The following is an 11,238-nucleotide window of genomic DNA, read 5'->3' as shown; positions in this document are numbered from 1 at the left end:
TGGGTGTTTTTTGCTTCTTCGTATTTCAAATTTTTGACTTGATTCTTGGGATCCTCTAGTCTGCTGTTGGATCTCTGTATATTATTCTTTATTTCAGTCAGTGTATGTTTAATTTCTGACTGGTCCTTTTCCATTTTTTTGGCATTCTCATTAATATTTTTGAAGGTCTCACTGAGTTCCTCAGAGGTTCGTAGAAGATTCTTGAATAACCTTTTAACTGTGTTTTTGAACTCTATGTCCTCCATTAGTTTGCTTTCCTCCATTTCTTTCATTTGTGACATGTTTCTTTGTCTCCGCATTTTTGGCTGACTGCGAGGACCCGCTGTGTCTACAGTGGAAGAACTGCTGTGCTGGAGACACCCTTATGGGGTAGGACTTGCTTCAGTGGGGCTTTGGTGCTTACTGAGTCTGCTTCTTGAGTGTGTCCCTTATGGGTGTGAGGAGTTGAAATCTGGTATCTGACCAGGGGTACCCTGGCTCCTGGATCTCCAAGTCAACCACTGTGTGAGTCCACCCAGGAGGAGCTACAGCGATATCAGTAGATTTCTCTTCTTTGTTTGGGGTTTGGAAGTTTTGGAGCTCTCTGACCCAGCTGCAGTTTCTTAGGTTAGGCTGCAAAAGCTCAGGTGATTCCTTTGCGCCTCTGCGCACAGCTTGGGGATGTAAATTGAGTGGGGCGGGGTCTCAGAGAATCACCAGGGCGGAGCAAACAGCAATGGCTGTCGTCAGCCGTCTCGGCAACTCCGGGTCTCTGCTTCCCTGAGTCCCGTGCCCCCACAGCAACAATGATCCCTGCGAGCAGTTCTGCGAGAACGCCACCCTCGCTCTCCGACCCGCTGCAGACAGTCCAATTTCTCCCCGTAGGAGTCTGGGACCCCAGAGTCTCGCCATAAATGAGTTCTGTGCATTCGAGAGCTTGTATCCCCTTCCGATTGAAAAAAACCACGCACCCAGGTTTTGCGCCTTTGTACCTGTGTTCTTGGCATCTCTCTACCTCCTACCCGGTCTGGTCTCAATGTGCTTTTTTCTTTCCTTCTAGTTGTAGAACTTCCACTCGGCTAGCTTTCCCGTGGTTCTGGATGATAGCTGTTTTGACTTATAGTTGTAGTTTTAATGTTGTTGTGGGGGGCAGCACGTACAGGTTTATACCTTATGCCACCATCTTGGTTCTCAGTATGTTTAGTTTTATAAGAAACTGCCAAACTGTCTGTACCATTTTATGATCACAGTATCTCCCCTGCCAGATAAGTAGGGTGGCTGTACCATTTTAATTTCCCACCAACAATGAATGAGAGTGCCTGTTGCTGCACATCTTTACCTGCATTTGATGTGTAAGGGTTTTAGATTTTGGCCATTCTAACAGATGTGTGTGAAATCTCATTGCTTGTTTTTTTTTAATTTGCTGTTTTCTGATGACATGTTGAACAACTTTCATATACTTATTTGCTATCTGTATATCCTCTTTGTAAGGTGTCTGTACAGGACTTTTGCTCATTTTTTAGTGAGGTTTTGTTATTGATGACTTTTAAGAGTTCTTTTTATATTTTGGATAATAGTCCTTTAGTTTGCAATGTTTTCTCTCAATCTGTACCTTTCTTTCATGAAACAAATTGGTAATTTTAGTGAAATCCAGTTTTATCAATTCTTTCTTTAATGTATGATGCCTTTGATGGTGTGTCAAAAGTAATCGCCAAACCCATTGTCATATAGTTTTGCCTATGTCATATTCTATGAGGTTTAAGTTTTGCATTTTACATTTAGGTCTCTGATTCAGTTTGAGTTAATTTTTGTGAAGTGTATATGATCTAGTTTAGTTTTAGTATGCCCCCCCCCCCTTTTTAAAAATGTAATAGCCAGTTGTTCCAGCAATATTTGTTGAAAGGCTATTTTTTTCTCTATTGTATTATCTTTGCTCCTTTGTCAAAGATAAGTTGACTCTGTTTTCTACATCTTTCTCCATCCTTTGAATTTTAACCTATATTTGCTTTTATATCTAACTTTTAAACAAGCTTTAAATTAACTAAGATCAAGTTGGATTTTGCTTTTTAATCCACTCCATCTTAAATATTTAAATTGCTGATGTAGCCCTGGCCGGTTTGGCTCAGTGGAAAGAGCATCAGCCTGCGGACTGAAGGGTCCCGGTTTGATTCCAGTCAAGGGCACATGCTCAGGTTGCGGGTTTCACCCTTACGTGCAATGGTGTGCAGGAGGCAGCCGATCCATGATTCTCTCTCATCATTGATGTTTCTCTCTCTCCCTCTCCCTTCCTCTCTGAAATCAATAAAAATATTAAAAAAATAAAATAAAAAAATGCTGATGTTTAAAATTATTGTTGAAATAATTTCAATAATACATCTTCTATTTGTTATTTTTTTTCTATTTATAGCCCTTACCCAAATTTTTACTTTTATCTTTAAGTTTGTTTCTGTTTTTTGTTTCATTTGAAAATTTTATGATTTCCTTTTCCTTCTTATTAACGCTTTTTTTAACGTTTTTAGTGGTTGCCTTAGAGTTTGCAACATACAAACTGTAACACTATACAGCTCCATGGTTAGTTAAATTACTTATAATGACAAATTATTCCTAATTCCTCCCTCTGATATTTTATCATTGAATACCTTCTCGTTTATATTATTTTGAAAAAATTGTTACGTTATTTAAGAATGAGAAATACAAGTTATTTATTTTACTTTCACCTTGTCCTCAAATGCTTTTCTTTGTTTATATACATTCAAGTTCCTGTCCTATGTCACTTTCCTTCTCTTTGAAAAACTTAAACATTTTTTAAAAGCCAGATCTAAGATTAAAAATGGTGATTGAGTAAATGGATGCTGCATGGACATGTTCCCAGGTCCAAACTGGAATTACAACTAAAATATAGAAAAACTTACTGAGTAATCAGTGGAAGACTCTCTGGAGAGAACTCTGATACTCAAGGACCAAGTGGAGACTGCATAGAAGCTGGTAGGAGAGTGGAGGTGCAGAAGGGCTGGCTGGCCCCGACAGGCAACAGAGACATCTCAGCTGTGGATAGTTGCCACTGAGAACTGTGGAGTCTAATTCCAAAGCTGGGCCCCTCAGCAGAGAGAACCAGAACTGAGAAGGTACCCATAGAATATCTGGTTGTGTAAAGCAGCAGGGTAGCTGTCCGCCAGGGAGAGATGGCTGGAAATTCAGGAACCCTCTTAAAGGGCCAACACATAAAATTCACTGTGGAGCCCCCTACTTGTGCTCCGAAAGATGAACAGCAGAGTGGATTGGAGCTCAGTTAGCAATAGCAAGGATGGAGGGCTCTGGGATAGAGAGCCCAGTTTCTCATGCTGAGCCATTCCTTCACACTGCAGAGGTCATCTTTCTCATGCCGACAATTGCTATACAGGTGTCATTACCTGGAGGGGAACTCTGCAGACCTACCCTATTGGAAAATTCCTTGCCCTTTCCGAGACTAACAGCCTCCAGGCAGAAACAGTTACCATATCCTGTTGAGAAAAACTCTTGCCACACCTATGGGTGATTGCCTGGGGGCAGATAAATCAGAATCCTATCAGTCAGCCTGATATAATTAGTCAGAAAGCTTCCTTGACAAAAGTCCTGCAACTAAAGATTGAGAGGCGTAGTAGATCGGCCTAATACATCAGTGGTTCCCAAACTTATTTGGCCTACCGCCCCCTTTCCAGAAAAAATATTACTCAGCCCCTGGAAATTAATTTTTTTAAAAATTTTAATAGCAGTTACTCATGGCCCCCAAATGCACCTGTGGCCATCACCGCCCCCCCTGGATCGCTGCAGCGCCTACCAGGGGGCGGTAGCGCCCACTTTGGGAATCACTGTAATACATAGTTACATAACAAATGGGAAGACAAAATGAGGAATAAAGAACCAAACCACAAATGAAAGGACAAGAGAATTGTTCAGAAGAGATAAATGAAACCGAGATAAGAAATTTATCTGAAACAGATTTCACAATAATGATGGTAAAGATGCTCAACAGCATGAGAAAAGATATAGTAACTGTGAAAAAAGAACAGTCACAAATAAAGAATGGCAGTGCAAATAATGAACACATTGGAAGGAATACACAGCAGATTAGGGAAGGCTGAGGACCGAATCAGTGAATTAGAAGACAAGGTTTAAAAAAAACCACTCAGAGAACCAAAAAGAAAAAACAATTAAAACACAGGACAGCTTAAGGGAGCTGTGGGACATGAAACGAAACAGTATTCGAATGGCAGGTGTGTCAGAAGAGGCAGAAAGGGAGAAAGGGAGAGAAATAATAGCAGAAAACTTTTTCTAACCTGGTAAAGGAAAATGTCACACAAATACAGGACGCACAAAGAACCCCAAGCACAAGGAACCCAGACAGGCCCATGCCTAGACACATCAGAATTAAAATGTCAAGAATTAAAAACAGAACATTAAAGGCAGCAAGAGCAAAGCAAATTCTTACTTACAAAGGATTCCCATAAGGCTGACACCTGATTTCTCATAAGAAAATCTACAGGCCAGAAAGCAATGTCATGAAGTACTGAAGGTAATGGAATGCAAGGATCTGAGACCAAGGTTATTATATCCAGCAAAGCTATCGTTCAAAATAGAAGGTCAATAAAGAGCTTCCTTGACCAAAAAAAAAAAAAAAAAAAAAAAAAGGGCTAAAAGAGTACATTACCACCAAGCCAGCATTAAGAAATGCTAAAGGGACTGCTATAATAATAAGAAATAGAGAAACCTAGCCATATATAATTTAAATGGCAATAACTGAGCACCTATGGATAATAACCTTAAATGTAAATGAATTAAATGATCCAATCGAAAGGCATAGGGTAGTTGAATGGATACAAACATATGACCCAACTATATGTTGCCTAAAAAAGACACATCTCAGAAGAAAAAACACACAAAATGAGAGAGAATGGATGTGAAAAACTTTTCATGCAAATAGAAATAAAAAGCTGGAGCAGCAGTACTCATATTCAAAATGAAGGCCATCAAGGGACAACAAAGGTCACTACATAATACTAAAGGGATCGATCCAACAAGAGGAAATAACTCTGGTAGACATATATGCACCCAATATAGGAGCATCTAAATATATTTAAAAACATTTCTAGAAGACTTTAAAGGAGAGATTGACAATACAGTCATAGTAGGGAACTTTAACACCCTGCTTACTTCACTGGACAGATCTTCCAGACAAAAATTAATAAGGAAACAGTGACTATAAAGGACACACTGGTTCAAGTGGATTTAATTGACAACTTATAGAACATTTCACCCCAAAACTGCAGAATATACATTCTTCTCAAGTGCAGTCATGTCATTCACAAAGATAGACCACATATTAGATCACAAGTCTCTACAAGATTGAAATCATTACAAGAGTCTTCTCAGTTCAGAGTGGATTGAAATTAGAAATCAACTTAAGTGAAAATGCCCTAAAGCATTAATAGCATGTTATTAAACGGAATGGGTTACCAACGAGATCAAGAAAAAATTAAAAAAAAACTTCCTGGAAACAAATGAAAATGAATAAACAACAACCCAAAATATCTGGGACACAGCAAAAGCAGTCCTAAGAGGGAAGTTCAGAGCGCTACAGGCCTATCTCAAAATACAAGAAAAAGTCAACTATAAACCGTTTAATCCTACAACTAAATTAGAAAGAACAAGAAAAACTCAGAGTAAATTGAAGGAAGGAAATAATAATTAGAGCATAAAGAAATGACTTAGAGACTAAAAAAAAAATTAGTGAAACAAAGAGCTGGTTCTATAAAAGGATAAAAACTAAATTGATGATCCATTAGCCAGACTAATATAGAAAAGAGAGAACTCAAATAAAATTGGAAACGAAAGCAGATATACAAAGAATTATTTTAAAAATACTGTGAACAAATATGCTAACAAGCTGGACAATGTGGATGAAATGGACAAATTCCTGGAAAATAATGTCTTCCAAAACTGAATTAGGAAAAAGCAGAAAACCTAAATGTGCCAATAACAACTGTTGAAATAGAGGGAGTAATCAAAAAACTTTCAGCAAACAAAAGTTTGGGTCCGGTCGGCTTCACAGGGGAGTTTTTTTTTTACCAAAAATTCAAAGAACTAACATCTATACTACTAAAACTATTCCAAAAAAAAAAAAAAAACAACAACCCTAAAGGAAGGAACATTTCCAAGTTCTTTTTATGAGGACAGCATTATCCTAATTCCAAAAGTAATTAAATGCACTACAAAGAAAGAGAAGTACCGGCCAGTATCCCTGATGAATAGGCGCTAAAATTATCAACAAAATATTAGCAAATTGAATCCAGCAATGTATTAAAAAGATCATACACCATGACCAAGTGGTATTTATTCCAGAGATGCAAGGCTGGTACAATAGGTGGAAATCAATAAATGTGATACATCGCATAAACCAATTGCAAGTTAAAAATCACATAATCATACACATAGATGCAGAATAATCATTTGACTAAATTCAACACCCATTTTTTATAAAAACCCACAGCAAGGTGGGAATAGAGGGAGCATATTTCAATACGATAAAGGTCATATATGACAAACTTCCAAAAAACACAATAGTCAATGGGAAAAACTAAAACCATTTTCCCTAAGAACAGGAACAAGAATAGGAAGTCACTTTCACCACTCCTATTCAACACTAGAGACCTTGTGCACAAATTCATGTACCATGGGGTACCTTGGCCTGGACTGCAGCATTGGGCTAAAACTGGCTCTCTGACATCCCCTGAGGCATCCTGAATTGCGAGATGGCACAGGCCAGGCCAAGGGACCCCATCAGTGCATGATTGGGGCTGGGGAGGGACTGGCCCATCTCACTCAGTCTTCATCGGCTGGACCCCACTAACAAGCTAACCTACCAGTCAGAGCATCTGCCCCCTGGTGGTCAGTGCACATCATAGGGAATGGTTGAGCGGCCTTCGCGTATTATTAGCATATTAAGCTTTTATTATAGTACTGGAAGGATAGTACTGAAAGTCCTAGCCAGCGCTCAGAGGGGAAGAAGAAATAAAAGGCATCCAAATTGGAAAAGAGGAATTAAAACTCTATTTGCAGATGACATGATATTGTAAATAGAAAACCCTAACAACTATACCAAAAAATTACTAGGTTTAGTAAATGAATTTGGCAATGTAGCAGGATACAAAATCAACACCCCAAAATTTATGGCTTTTTTATATACCAATAATGAATTCTCAGAACGAGAAACTAAACAAACAATCTCATTTACCATTGCAACAAGAGAATTAATTACTTAGTAATAAACTTAACCATGGAGGCAAAAGAACCTGTTCTTAAAACTATAGAACATTGAAAAAGAGATAAAAGAAGAAATAAATAAGTGGAAGAACATACTGTGTTCATGGATTGATAGAATCAACATCATTAAAATTCCCATACTGTTCAAGGCAATCTACTGATTCAGTGCAATCCCTATTAAAATACTAACAGCATACCTTGCAGAGCTAGAACAAATACTCCAGAAATTTCTAAGTAATCAAAACAGACCCCATATACCTGCAGCAATCTTGAGAAAGAAAAAAAAAAGTTGGAGGAATCATAATACCAGATTTAAAGTAATACTATACAGCCACCATAATTAAAACAGTGGGCACAAGAAAAGGCATATAGACCAATGGACCAGAACAGAGACCCCAGAAATTGACCCAAGCCATTATGCTTAATTAATAATTGACACAGGAGACTAGAGCATACAATGGAGTCAAGACAGTCTCTTCAATAAATGGAGTTGGGAAAATTGGATAGATACATGCAAAACAATGAAACTAGGGCACCAACTTACACCATACACAAGAATAAACTCAAAATGAATTTTAAAAAATTAAATGTAACTGGTGAACCATAAAAATCCTAGAAATAGAAAACCAAGATGGCGGCAGAGGTAAACACCGGAAATTGCTGCCTCGCACAACCACTTCAAAAATACAACTAAAAGACAGAACGGTCATCATCCAGAACCACAGGAAGGCTGGCTGAGTGGAAGTTCTACAACTAGGAGGAAAGAGGAAACCATACGAGACTCAGAGGAGGCGCAGTGCTGAAGTGAAATACTAAGGTTCGGAGTGCATGTGGAGTGGGTCGGCGGCGGAGGGTGCGGTTGTTGTCTTCAATCGGGAGGGAGTTTCAGACTCTGAGCTCCAGATCCGGGCGAGTCTCTAGGGACCCAGACTCAAACGGGAGAAGCGGGACTGTCTGGCATTGGTCGGAACGCGAGGGCAGCTTTCTCTCCGAGGTTTGCAGCGGTTCCTGGGGTTCTGAGAAGCAGAGCCTCTGGGAACGGGACTGAGAGGGGCTATAACCGCTCCCTCCGCCCGCCCTGCCCTGTTGATCCCGCCCCGCCCAAGCCCTGTGCAGAGCCATTTGCTGGATCGCCTCAGGCAAAGGCTAGATTAGCGCCTCTCCAGAGGACAGAAGTTTTCCCACTGCAGACACAGCTGATTCTCACTGCCAATTGGCCTGGAGGTCAATTCCTCCCAGTGACACCTAAAACAATCAAGGCATAACTACAACAAGACTGTGCACAAAGCCCACAAGGGGGTGCACCAAGAGTGTCCACCTCAGGTAACTGGGGAGGCTGAGCCACTGGGCCCTGTAGGACACCTAGCACACAAAACCACTCTACCAACACAGGGAAGCAGACAAAATGCGAAGACAAAGAAACAGGTCACAAATGACAGAAATGGAGGACAGCAAACGACTGGATATAGAGTTCAAAACCACGGTTCTAAGATTTTTCAAGAATTTTATGGAAACCGCCGATAAATGTATTGAGATCCTTAAGAAATCTAGTGAGACCCTCGATGTTGTGATAAAGGACCAACTAGAAATTAAGCATACACTGACTGAAATAAAGAATATTATACAGACTCCCAACAGCAGACCAGAGGATCGCAAGAATCAAGTCAAAGATTTGAAATACGAAGAAGCAAAAAACACCCAACCGGAAAAGCAAAATGAAAAAAGAATCCAAAAATACGAAGATAGTGTAAGGAGCCTCTGGGACAACTTCAAGCGTACCAACATCAGAATTATAGGGGTACCAGAAGAAGAGAGAGGGCAAGATATTGAAAACCTATTTGAAGAAATAATGACAGAAAACTTCCCCTACCTGGTGAAAGAAATAGACTTCCAAGTCCAGGAAGTGCAGAGAACCCCAAACAAAAGGAATCCAAAGAGGACCACACCAAGACACATCATAATTAAAATGCCAAGAGCAAAAGACAAAGAGAGAATCTTAAAAGCAGCAAGAGAAAAAAAGTCAGTTACCTATAAGGGAGTACCCATACGACTGTCAGCTGATTTCTCAACAGAAACTTTGCAGGCCAGAAGGGAGTGGCAAGAAATATTCAAAGTGATGAATAGCAAGAACCTACAACCAAGATTACTTTATCCAGCAAAGCTATCATTCAGAATTGAAGGTCAGATAAAGAGCTTCACAGATAAGAAAAAGCTAAAGGAGTTCATCACCACCAAACCAGCATTATATGAAATGCTGAAAGGTATTCTTTAAGAAGAGGAAGAAGAAAAAGGTAAAGATAAAAATTATGAACAGCAAATACATATCTATCAACAAGTGAATCTAAAAATGAAGTGAATAAAAAATCTGATGAACAGAGTAAACTGGTGAATATAATAGAACCAGGGGCATGGAAAGGGAGTGGACTGACAATTCCGGGGGGCAGGGGGAGTGGTGTGTGGGTGCAGGAAGAGACTGGACAAAAATTTTACACCTATGGATGAGGACAGTGGGAGGGGTAAGGGCAAATGCTGGGGTGGGAACTAGGTGGAGGAGAGCTATGGGGGGACAAAAAGAGGAACAACTGTAATAATCTGAACAATAAAGATTTAATTTAAAAAATCCTAGAAATAGCTATTGTCACAAAAATCTTACACCTCTCTCGAGCAATATGTTTATTGATGCATCTCCTAGGGCAAAGGAAGCTAAGGAGAAAATAAACAAATATACTACATCTAAATAAAAGTCTTCTGCACAGCAAAAGAAACCAACAAAAGGAAAAGGGAGCCTATTGTAGGGATAACGTATTTGGCAATGATACGTTTAATAAAAGGTTAATATCCAAAATATATAAGGAACTCATGCAACTTAACAAAAGGAAGGCATACAATCCAGTTTTAAAAAATGGTCAAAGAATATAGACACTTCCAAAGAGGATATGCAGATGAAACATGCTCAACGTCACTGATCATCAAAAAGATGCAAATTAAAATGACGATGAGATAGTAAGTTACACCTGTCAGAATGGTTATGGTCAACAGATCTACAAATGACAAGTGCTGGCGAGGATGTGTAGAAAAAGGGACCCTATTTCAGTGCTGGTGGAAATTCACACTGCAACCATTATGAAAAACAATATTGAATTTCTTCAAAAAAATTAAATGTGGAACCATCCTTTGTCCCAGTGATCCCACTTCTAGGAATAGTCTATATAATAAAAGCCTAATATGCTAAGTGTGCTGTCGTCTGGTTGTCCATTCAACCAGTCAAAGAGTAATATGCCAATGATTGGCTAAGGCTGCTCAACCACTCGCTATGACATGTACAGACTGTTGGCCAGTTGCTATGATGTGTACTGACCACTAGGGGGCAGTCGACCAGTCGCTGTGACGTACTCTGACGTATGCAGACGCTCCAACTGGTAGGTTAGCTTGTTGCTCGGGTCTGGCCTGTTGGGACTGAGGAAGACGGGCTGGACATGCCCTGAAGCACTCCTGCAATCCCTCCTTTGCTGGCTAACCTCCCACGTTCCTCTCTGGCCTCGATCGTGCACTGGTAGAATTCCTTGGCCTAGCCTGTGCCCTCTCTCAATCCAGGACCCCTCAGTGGCGCACATTGACTGTCAGGTAATTCCATTCCATCTAATCTAATCTAATAATAGACAAACATACCTCTGCTACGCTTCCCATTGGCTAATCAGCAGGATATGCAAATTAACCCAACCAAGATGGCGGCGGGCAGCCATGCAGCTGAAGTGAGCAGTAGGCTTGCTTTCTCTAGTGATGGAGGAAGCCAAGCTTTCTCCCTGCTGCGGCCAGGCTCTGAGCTCCACTCTAAGCATCAAAGTTGCAATTATAGAAGCTAAACAAACCCAAGATACCTGCTTTCAGCAGGCCCTTGCCTCGGAGCTGGAGTGGCAACAAAGTTTCAATTATAGAAGGTAAGTAAATCCCAGAAATTAA

At 40.0% G+C, this 11,238-nt stretch overlaps 1 protein-coding gene and 1 long non-coding RNA gene across 2 annotated transcripts in view; one reads left to right on the top strand and one right to left on the bottom strand.

Annotated features, from left to right (window-relative positions):
- Nucleotides 1-11,238, top strand: part of LOC102261911 (probable ubiquitin carboxyl-terminal hydrolase FAF-X) — a 292,998-nt gene that overhangs the window by 44,433 nt on the left and 237,327 nt on the right. The gene's annotated exons all lie outside the window — the stretch shown is intronic.
- On the bottom strand, nucleotides 4,150-9,514 carry LOC106726227. The gene is made up of 3 exons (XR_001362259.1): nucleotides 9,478-9,514; nucleotides 6,647-6,648; nucleotides 4,150-4,614 (listed from the first exon to the last, which is right to left on the bottom strand). It is a non-coding gene; the product is annotated as an uncharacterized LOC106726227 (long non-coding RNA).

Source organism: Myotis brandtii, unplaced genomic scaffold, assembly GCF_000412655.1.
Source record: "Myotis brandtii unplaced genomic scaffold, ASM41265v1 scaffold1052, whole genome shotgun sequence".
Taxonomy (NCBI): Eukaryota; Metazoa; Chordata; class Mammalia; order Chiroptera; family Vespertilionidae; genus Myotis; species Myotis brandtii.
Note: the sequence above shows the minus strand (reverse complement) of the source record. Positions and strands in the feature narration are given on the sequence as shown.